The sequence below is a fragment of the Nematolebias whitei genome, chromosome 3, assembly GCF_014905685.2.
Source record: "Nematolebias whitei isolate Nwh7 chromosome 3, NemWhi1, whole genome shotgun sequence".
Lineage (NCBI taxonomy): Eukaryota > Metazoa > Chordata > Actinopteri > Cyprinodontiformes > Rivulidae > Nematolebias > Nematolebias whitei.
In genome coordinates, this window is record NC_056500.1 from 53,092,695 (window position 1) to 53,103,127 (window position 10,433).

Genomic DNA, 10,433 nt, shown 5'->3' on the forward strand with positions numbered 1-10,433 from the left:
ATTTACATCCAGAAAAAGAGGAATTAAAGTTTCCAAAAGCAAAATCTCAGAATGAAAGTAACAGAGCTGCTCCAACATGCAGCCACCTTGAGCGGCGCAATTCTAGAACATATTCAGTGCGTTCAATGTATTTAGTGCGTGTAGTGTAATCTTATTCGTCTTCGTTCATTGTTGACAGTTTTTGACGCTTTTGTGTCCAGCACAACTAAATTGTAGCTAATGCTACAACAATTTTTGCTGTCTTGTTAGGATTACTACAACATCTCACAATATGGACATTCAAGGACTCTTTCGGGTACTACTATTACTTCTTTTTCTGATCTTATGGAACCTAGTACACGGCAACAGATTGAACTTTCCCTACGCCCAGTGGATCACCTATTCCAGAGATGCTCTGCTACTACTTGGATTCAACTCCCATTTCACCATTACCACAGAGTTGTATCCTGAGGAAATATGATGAAAAAACTCATCTAACATAAGTAACTCCATTCATCACAAACACAAGGTATCCAGAAGGGGAAAAAGGGTGGAAGAAGTGCTAGACTGAAGCGGGAGGGATGTAAACAAAGGCAGCTCTCCCCCATGATTCTAGCTAATGTATGTTCACTCCGAAACAAGTTAGACAAGCTGCAAGCTAATATAGTCCATCTACATGAATACAGGACTGTTTCTATTTTGGCTTTTATGGAAACCTGGCTGAATAACAATGACAGAGATGATACACTACACATTGATGGCTTCACTTCCCCAATAAGACTGGATAGGAACAGTGAGCTCACTGGCAAACAACATGGCGGCGGTTTGTCTCTACATGAACTCATGTTGTTGTACTACTGTTGTGGTGAGGGAGAAGTTGTGTACCACAGACATTGAACTCTTGGCTGTTTCCCTTCACTCCTTTTATTTACCTAGGGAATTTCCACAGCTCTTTTTCATTCTGGTGTACATTCACCTGAAAGCCAACGTTGTTGCTGCAACTGAACATATGGCATCACTGAATAGACTGGAACACATCTCACCAGACTCACCAAAATTTATTTTGGGTGATTTCAACCACTGCTTCCCAGGGAAAGCCCTTAAAGGTTTTCATCAATATGCTACATGCAGCACCCGTAAGGGAAAGACGCTAGACAAATGTTATGGGTCACTACCAGATGCATTTAGGTCTGTTGTACTCCCCCCTCCAGGCTCTGCTGACCACAACACTGTTCTGCTCATCCCAACATACATTACTATTATAAGGAGGGTTAAGAAGGTTACTCGGAACATCAAACAGTGGACCAATGACCGCATTCTAGCTCTCCAAGGATGTCTTGAGTCCACAGACTGAACTAACCTCTTAACCCCCTCCAACGACCTCAATGAGCAAGTGGACACCAATTCTTCCAACATCTCATTCTGTGTGGACAGTATTATTCCTTCTAAAACTGTTACAATCTTCCCCAACAATAAACCCTGGGTATCAAAAAGTTCAAAGCGCACCTGAGCTTTTACCTCAGAAACAGCCAAGGCTGCGGACCGTTTGACCCTCCAGCTCAACAAAATAAAAAGAGGATATTTTTACTGGCTCAGAATCTGAGAAGAGAGAAGTCAACAAGGAAGTCAAGTGCGCCATCAATACTTACTACCAGTAATGCGAACCAAGTTCTCGCACCGCTTGCATAGGGACTGAACAGCCCGTAGCTACAGGCCCCCAATCCCATACTCGCGAAGCACCCCCCACAGTGTACCCCGAGGAACACAGTCAAATGCCTTCTCCAAATTCACAAAACACATGTAGACAGGATGGGCAAACTCCCATGACCCCTCGAGGACCCTAGTGAGTATAAAGAGCTGATCCATTGTTCCACGGCCATGACGGAACCCACATTGTTCCTCCTGGATCTGAGGTTTGACCAACGATCGGACTCTCTTCTCCAGTACCCCTGAATAGACCTTACCAGGGAGGCTGAGGAGAGTGATGCCCCTATAATTGGAGCACACCCTCCGGCCCCCCTTTTTGAAGAGGGGAACTACCACCCCAGTCTGCCAATCCAGTGGCATTGCCCCCGATGTCCACGTGACGTTACAAAGGCATGCCAACCAAGACAGCCCCACAACATCCAGAGCCTTAAGGAAATTGGATGAATCTCATTCACTCCCGGTGCCCTGCCACCTCTGAGCTTTTTAACTACCTCGGCGACTTCAGCCACAGTTATGGATGGAACAACCCCAAAGTCCTCCAACTCAGCTTCCCCTAATGGAAGACGTGCTCGTGGTGAGAAGGTCCAAGAAGTATTCCTTCCACCTCCCGACGACATCACTGGTTGAGGTCAACAGCAGCCCACCTTCACTGAATACAGTGTTAGGAAAGTGCTACTTTCCCCTCCTCACCTGTCTGATGGTTTGCTAGAATCTCCTTGGAGCCGACCGAGAGTCGTTATCCAAGGTCTCACCGAACTCCTCCCGCATCTGAGCTTTTACCTCAGAAACAGCCATGGCTGCGGACCGTTTGATCCTCCGGTACTCCTGAGCTGCCTCCGGAGTCCCACTGACCAACGAGGCCCGATAGGACTCCTTCTTCAGCTTGACAGCCTCCCTAACCTGGGGTGTACACCACCGAGTTCGTGGACGGCCACCACGGGAAGCACCGACAACCTTGCAGCCACAGCTCAAGGCAGCTACCTCAACAAGTGAGGCGCGGAACATGGCCCACTCAGATTCAATGTCCCCCACCTCAGCTGAGATTCTATTATAGCTCTCCCGGAGGTGTGAGTTGAAGATCTCTCTGACGGGTTCTTCTATGACTTGCACGGAAGCCCAAAAACAGAACACCGCTCGGGTTCAGATCAGAGAGGCCGTTCCTCCCAATCACGCTCTTCCAGGTCACATTGTTATTACCCACAAGGACAATGAAGTCCCCCAGCAGAATAAAGGAGTCCCCAGATGGCACACCTTCCAGCACCCCTGTCAAGGACTCCAAAAACTGGATACTCTGAACTGCTGTTCGGTGCATAGGCACAGAGAACTGTCAGAGCCCGGTGTCCCCCACCCGAAGGCGAAGGGAAGCCACCCTCTCATCTACCGGGGAAAACTCCCAACACACAGGCACTAAGTCAGGAGGCTACAAGTAGACCCACGCCAGCTCGACGCCTCTCACCATGGGCAACTCCAGAGTGGAATAAGGTCCAGCCCCTCTCAAGGAAATCGGTTCTAGAGCCCATGCTGTTCGTTGAGGTGAGCCCAGTTGTGATTTCAGTGTTTTCTCTTTAGATGCTGCAACATCGATGACGTGCTGTTGTGCTTACTCCAATTCTGCTTTGCAGTGGATGCATTACGCTGTTTTGTTTTCTCTGTTTAGTCTTAATGTTCCCAAACTTTTGACAGTTTATGCAGACCCGGCTCCAGAAGAATTTTGCTGGGGGTGCTGGGGAATTTTATTTATTTATTTATTTATTTATTTATTTTTTTGGGGGGGGGGGGATTGCAGTAAATAGTCATTTTATTTTTATATAAATGCATAAATAAATGCTTACGTAACCTTGCAACTGAAATAACCTTATGTTGTTTATTAATACAAAACAAGTAAACAGTGACATGTAGTCACCAGAAAATACTGAGAAATTGTGCTCAATTGTATAAACAATTTCTGCATGAATCTTAGAAACTAGCACTGCATTAATCATTGTGTTTGAAACACATTAACACCAGAGACTTGAAGGTAACTGTACATGAACTTCTCCTGAAGAGAGATGAAAATGTTTAAAAAAAACATACTGAACAGTTTTAACATTTCCACTCTTTTGTTGAACAAACCTGACATGCACATAAAAGAAACTCTGTGGAAAATCCATTAAAAAATAATTGAACTCAATAATCAGATTTTTTGCCTCTCTGTAGTAAAAATGCATTGAACAGGTTTATCTTTCCAGACTCTTGAGTAGGGATGCACCGATCCACTTTTTTTTACTTCCGATCCGATCCCGATACCTAAATCTGAATATCGGCCGATACCGATCCAGTTCCGATATCATGATCATCATTGATTTTATATGAGGCTGTAATAATCTGCTCTCAAGTACAATTTGTACAAATATTTGCATGCATGTCCAAAAAGACAACTTGAGGTAAGTTTTATTAATGTTGGATAAGTTTTAAAGTTAGAATTAAATTCTAACACAAAACATGTTTATTTTTATTCCTTGCTTTAAAGTGTATATTAAAGTGATTAAATTAAGTGATTGTTTAATATTCATATTTTATATTTTATAATATTTAATATAATATATTTTATATTTTTTTAAATAAGGGGCAGATTCAAGTTTTTTTTTCTTCTTTCTGCACTCTTTTCATTCATTTTTTTGTTTTTGACGATTTTTTAAATTTTTGTTTCTTTTAAATGAATGAATAAATTAATTAAATTAAATAAAATGTTAAATGGCTTCAAACATCTGCTAAATTCATGGCATAAACCAACAGACATGTTCCTGTTTTTAGTATTTTACATCACTTTATAATGTAGCTGTTTATGTTTTTAATATATATAATTTTCAAATCATGTTTTTATGATTGTCGTTGTACTGATAAATATCTCCTGGAGGGTAAACTATATCTTGGCTGCAAGTATCAAACTGAGAAATCCTTCGTTTTCTACAACTGATAGGAGTTGGTCATTAATTATGATAAAGTTTAGTAACTTCTCTGTAAACATTTGAGCTCTGTGGTTTCAGCGATGTCTTCTTGTTCATTCCGAGGCAGGCAGCCTGATTTTTGGTCAGCCGTGCTCAGTCTGTCCCTCCTCAGAGACGGGCAGGCTGAGCGGGGCAGATTGGATGTGGCTGGCCGGGGTCGAGTCGCCTCTTTCAGATTCAGCGAGAGCAGCGCCCCGCTGAAGCCACGGAGCTTGAATGTCCATCGTAAAACTAACTTTAACGTGGTTTAATGTGGCGCTATGGCTCTGCAGACATTGCACGTTGCTGTCTTGTTTTGTGGTGTTTAGTGTAAAATTCTTCCACACAGCGACATGTTTAGATGAAAAGTTTGTTAGCTGTTAGCCACAGTGCTGCTAACTCAGTCCTCACGTTGTAGCTGCTGCAAACTATGAACTGGATTTCCTGAATGTGAGGCGGGTCTTATTACTCTGGGTTCATGAGACACGCCGCCGTTCAGGAAATCCATTCCATAGTTTGAAGCCAACGTGCAGCGCAACCACAGACATGCATCATGGATCAGAAATATTGGCACGTGTATCGGAAAAATCCGATACGTAAATTATGCTGGTATCAGAGGCCGATACCGATACTGGATCGGATCGGCCCCATCCCTACTCTTGAGTAAGGAATCCCTTTGGCTGTACTGGTTTATTTAGGTCTAATACAGCTGCAGTCTGTGTTTCCCAGGTGATTGAAATCTTTTTAATTGTCTGTTCTTCCATTCTGTCTTTCCTGGTTAGAGCCTTCTCAAAGGCCAGTTGTGATATTAGTAGCGGTTGAAAAACTAGTTTGTCTTCTTTACCGCCGGTTGAAATGGACTTGCGGCTTGTCCAGGGTGTCCCCCACGTCTCGCACAGTGATGGCTGGACATGGGCACCAGTGACTCCCGCTAACTGAAAAGGAAGAAGAGGGTAAATATAATGGATGGATGGGTCAGTTGATCACGTGCGCATCTCTGCACTTGCTGTCATCTGCGGTGAAGGGAGTAGCGGCATAAAAGTTGAAGCAAAAAAAAAGCTGACGCGAGCTGCGTGTTCATTTAAAATAGCCTTGCTCTATATTTTTTTACAAATGACTTAAACAAATACAAAAAAAAGTCTCATTATATGCCGGATCCCACCCATTTCTGTCCAAATCACAGAGATGCCTATTCATACTGGATTAGTTTTATCACAGGACCTCGGACTTCAGTAAAATATAGTAGATAATTTGCGGGGGGAATTTTCACTTCACAAATTACTGACATGATCGATTTGCAAGAGATTAACAACACAGACAATCTCCTTAATTATTGCAAATAGCATGTGGTCCCTAGGTAAAAGTGATCCCGTGCAAATAGGGCTTTATTTACATGGTGTTGTAATCTGTCGGGGGGGGATCTTGAATGGGCTGGACTAGCCTGGCTGGCCTGCCCTCTGGCGCCGTGTCCAAGCTGCAAGTTCAGGTTAGATTTATTTGTCATATGCAAAATCAACACAAGGTCAACAATGCAATGAAATGTTTAGAACGAGAAAAACTGTCTCAACTCGCCCAAAAACAAACAAAAAACAATCAAGAAATACCAAAGCATTCAGCAAAAATACTAAAAACATACTAAAAATTCTCCAAAAATACTAAAAACTACTAAAATACTACTAATACACTAAAAGCATACTAAACATCCATCCATCCATCCATTTTCTTTACCCGTTTATTCCATTTTGGGTCACGGGGGTCGCTGGTGCCCATGTCCAGCAATCACTGTGCGAGGGGCGGGGTACACCCTGGACGGGTCGCAAGTCCATCACAGGGACACATAGAGACAAACGAGACAAACAACCATTTACTCTCTCACTCACACCTAGGGACAATTTAGAGTTACCAATCAGCCTAACATGCATGTTTTTGGTCTGTGGGAGGAAACCGGAGCACCCGGAGAAAACCCACGCATGCACGGAGAGAACATACAAACTCCACCCAGAAGGCCCCTGGACCGGGGTTTGAACCAGGGACCTGTTCGCTGAGAGGCAGCAGCTCTACCAGTTGCGCCACCGTGCTGCCCCAGTAAAATAACAGTTGAGCCATTTTTATACATTACTTTTTTCTCTTCTATGAGTGAAAGGAAGTCCCTGACTTTCCAGAGCTGGTGTTCACCCTCAGGAGCCTTTGCTCTGTCAGTACTAAACTCAGCCATCCAGCTTGTGATGTACTAATGCCCCTTTCCCATAGTAAAATGGACTGTACTTATATAGCGCCTTTCTATCTTATTTCAAGATGTGTGTTGTCAGGAGAAGCCCTTAGTGAAGGACTTTCTAGATTTATTGGACTCTTTTAATTTAGCTCAGCAGGTGAGCGGCCCCACCCAAGAACATGGTCACACGCTGGACCTCGTTTTAACACGCGATGTCTCTGTTTCTAATTTGAAAATCGGTGACAATGTTTTTTCAGATCACATGCCTGTATTGTTTGACTTCACCCCCCCTTGTCATACTGCTAAGACGCGCGTTCCTGCACGTACGCGTTCCATTAACCATTTCACTGCTGCTCGTTTTAATGAAGGTTTTAATTCTGAGAGGATCGAACAGCTCTCGGTGTCTCTTACCACTGAGGAGCTAACCTCTCAGTTCAACTCTGCCTGTTTAAATGTTCTGGACCGTGTTGCTCCCCTTAAGACCAGAAAAACAAAACTTAAATCAGAGTCTTGGCTGAATGACGTCACGCGAGCCGTTAGGCGGCAGTGTTGCAAAGCTGAACGAAAGTGGAGGAAGGACAGGCTCCAGGTGTCTTTTCAAATGTTAAGGGAGAGTTGGCGTCACTATCAGAAAACCGTTAAAGTTGCCAAATGTAAATTCTTTTCTGATTTAATTGTCTCCAACTCCCACAACCCCCGAGTTCTCTTCTCCACCCTGAACTCAGTTCTACACCTCAGTGAGCCTTCACCTCTGGAAGCCTCAACTGAGCTGTGTGAGAACTTCCTCCATTTCTTTTTAGAAAAAGTGGCAAACACCCGGGTACTCATTTCTCCACCAGCTCATGATCTGTCCATCCCTTCTCAGTGTGTGGCTGTGTTTGACCACTTTGAGCCCATCTCTCTGTCCTCTCTGGAGCAGGTAATGTGCAGCATGAAGCCATCTGGTTCCCCCTTTGATGTGGTCCCCCCTCGACTACTAAAGGAAGTTTTTCCTACCCTGGGTCCTTTTATCCTCGCTATTCTGAATAGCAGTTTATCCTCAGGTGTGGTGCCAAAGACTTTTAAACATGCTGCTGTCCAGCCCCTCCTGAAAAAACCTAACCTTGACCCCTCAGTCATGTCCAACTTCCGGCCTGTCTCCAGACTCCCATTCACCTCTAAACTACTGGAAAAAATTGTGGAGTCTCAGTTGAAACAGTTTTTGGGGGATCACGCTATCCTTGAGTTATTCCAATCTGGCTTCAAATCTCTCCATAGCACTGAAACTGCTCTACTGAAGGTTTTTAATGACATTTTCATATCCACAGACGCAGGTGATTCTGTGCTGCTTGTCCTATTGGACCTTACATCTGCTTTTGACACCATCGACCACAATATCCTCATTTCTAGACTGGAGCAGTGGGTGGGCATCACAGGGTCAGCCCTTAAATGGTTTGGGTCCTACCTCTCTGACAGAACCTTCTGTGTCAATATCAAAGATTTTAGTTCGGCATCGACCGCACTCCAGTGGGGGGTACCGCAGGGGTCCATCCTCGGTCCCCTTCTCTTTTCTTTATACCTGCTGCCACTAGGTGCTATCTTCCGCAAACACGACATACCCTTTCATTTCTATGCCGATGATTGCCAAATTTACTTCCCCCTGAGGCACAGAGGCACACGCTCTATTCAGCCTCTTCTTGACTGCCTGGCTGACATCCGGGACTGGATGGCTTTAAACTTCTTAAGCTTCAATGAGAAGAAGTCTGAAGTCATGCTGTTCCATCCCAGTGGCTCACTCATGAACCATGACATTGACCTTTTCTCTCTAGCCCCGCTAGAGAAACAAAAGGTGACTAATCTGGGGGTGATAATGGACCCGTCCTTAAAACTCAACAGTCACGTAAACATGATGGTCAAATCCTGTTTTTTTCAGCTGAGACGGCTGTCTAAGCTGAAGCCTATACTCTCCAAAAAGAACCTCGAGACAGTGATCCACGCCTTCATAACATCTAGGCTTGATTACTGCAATTCACTTCTGTTTGGAATCAGTCAGTCCTCCATTGCTCGTCTACAACTGGTCCAAAATGCTGCAGCCCGATTTTTAACTGGTACAGGCTATAGAGAGCACATCACGCCTGTTTTGGCCTCCCTGCACTGGCTACCCATTCACCTTCGGATCCATTTCAAAATTCTCATGTATGTTTTTAAATCACTGAACAGTTCCGCCCCATCCTATCTCACTGATTTTCTGCAGCCATATGTCCCACCGCGCTCTCTGAGGTCAGCAGACCAGATGCTTCTCTCAGTCCCAGAAACCCGTCGTAAGCTCAGGGGTGACACGGCTTTCTCTGTTGCAGGTCCACGACTGTGGAATGAGTTGCCACTGAGTGTCCGGCAGGCTCCCACACTCTCAGTCTTTAAGTCTCGCTTGAAGACCCACTTCTATTCGCTTGCCTTTAACACGTTGTGATTTTTTTTGGCCCGGTCTGTTCTCTACTCTGTTGGCCATTTTAGTTAGCTTCTGCTGCTATTTGTATCTGTATTTCTATTTTATGTTTTCCTGTCTGCTGTGCATGTTTGGTTCTTTTGTACAGCACTTTGGTTGGCCTTGTTGCTGTTTTAAGTGCTATATAAATAAATTGGTATGGTATGGTATGGTAAGATACTCAAAGCTCTTTACACTACAATCTGTGCCTCATTGACCCATTCATTCAGCTCTATACTACATCTCTACAAAGATAATTGAACAAATCATTCTAAAGAGACTAATCAGTGCTTTATCACATTCATACACTGAAGGGACACACATCAGAGGCTATGAGGAGTTCAGTGTCTTGCCCAGGGACACTTCAGCATGTGACTGCTGGTGGATTCGAACCCCCAACTCTCGCATTGGAGGACAACTGCTCTAACCACTCAGCCACAGCCGCCCCACAATAGTAACCTTTAGTACCGATACAGCACGGTTTGACTTGGCTCGGTACGATACACGTTGTGTTTCCGTATCCCCTTTCATTATGCTTTCAGTACCGGTTCCAGTGGACGGGGTTCAAATTGACATCACGAGCCTTACCAGCTGGTGTCGGTAAGACCTTGAAACAGGTTTTGTACAGGGGGAGAATTTTAGCGGTGCACCGATTGCAGTTTTCTGGCCTATCACCGATTTCTAAAAAGTCTGACCTGCCGATTCTGATTTTGGCCGATACCGATTTAGTTTTATAAGTGACACGGTCAGGTGTTATAAGTTCACAATGCACCTTCAATTTTCTAATATTATTTTACTGAAAAACATACCCTTGAACAATATCCTAGAAACAATACAAACTTGTTTTAAATGGCCATGAGGTAATGCTCTGAAATATAGATGAAGATCAGACAATTGTTGTTAAAACTAAAAAAATTTGTAAAATCAGTTTCACATGCAACTATCGTCCGATTTCCAATTTCCCATAATTATGGAAATCGGGGCCGATAAATCGGCCTGTTGATTTATCGGCGCATCCCTAGAGAATTTATTTTGTAGTTTCTGGTAAATTAAAAAGAACACAGATTATTTAAATGATCAAATTGAAATTATATATATATATATA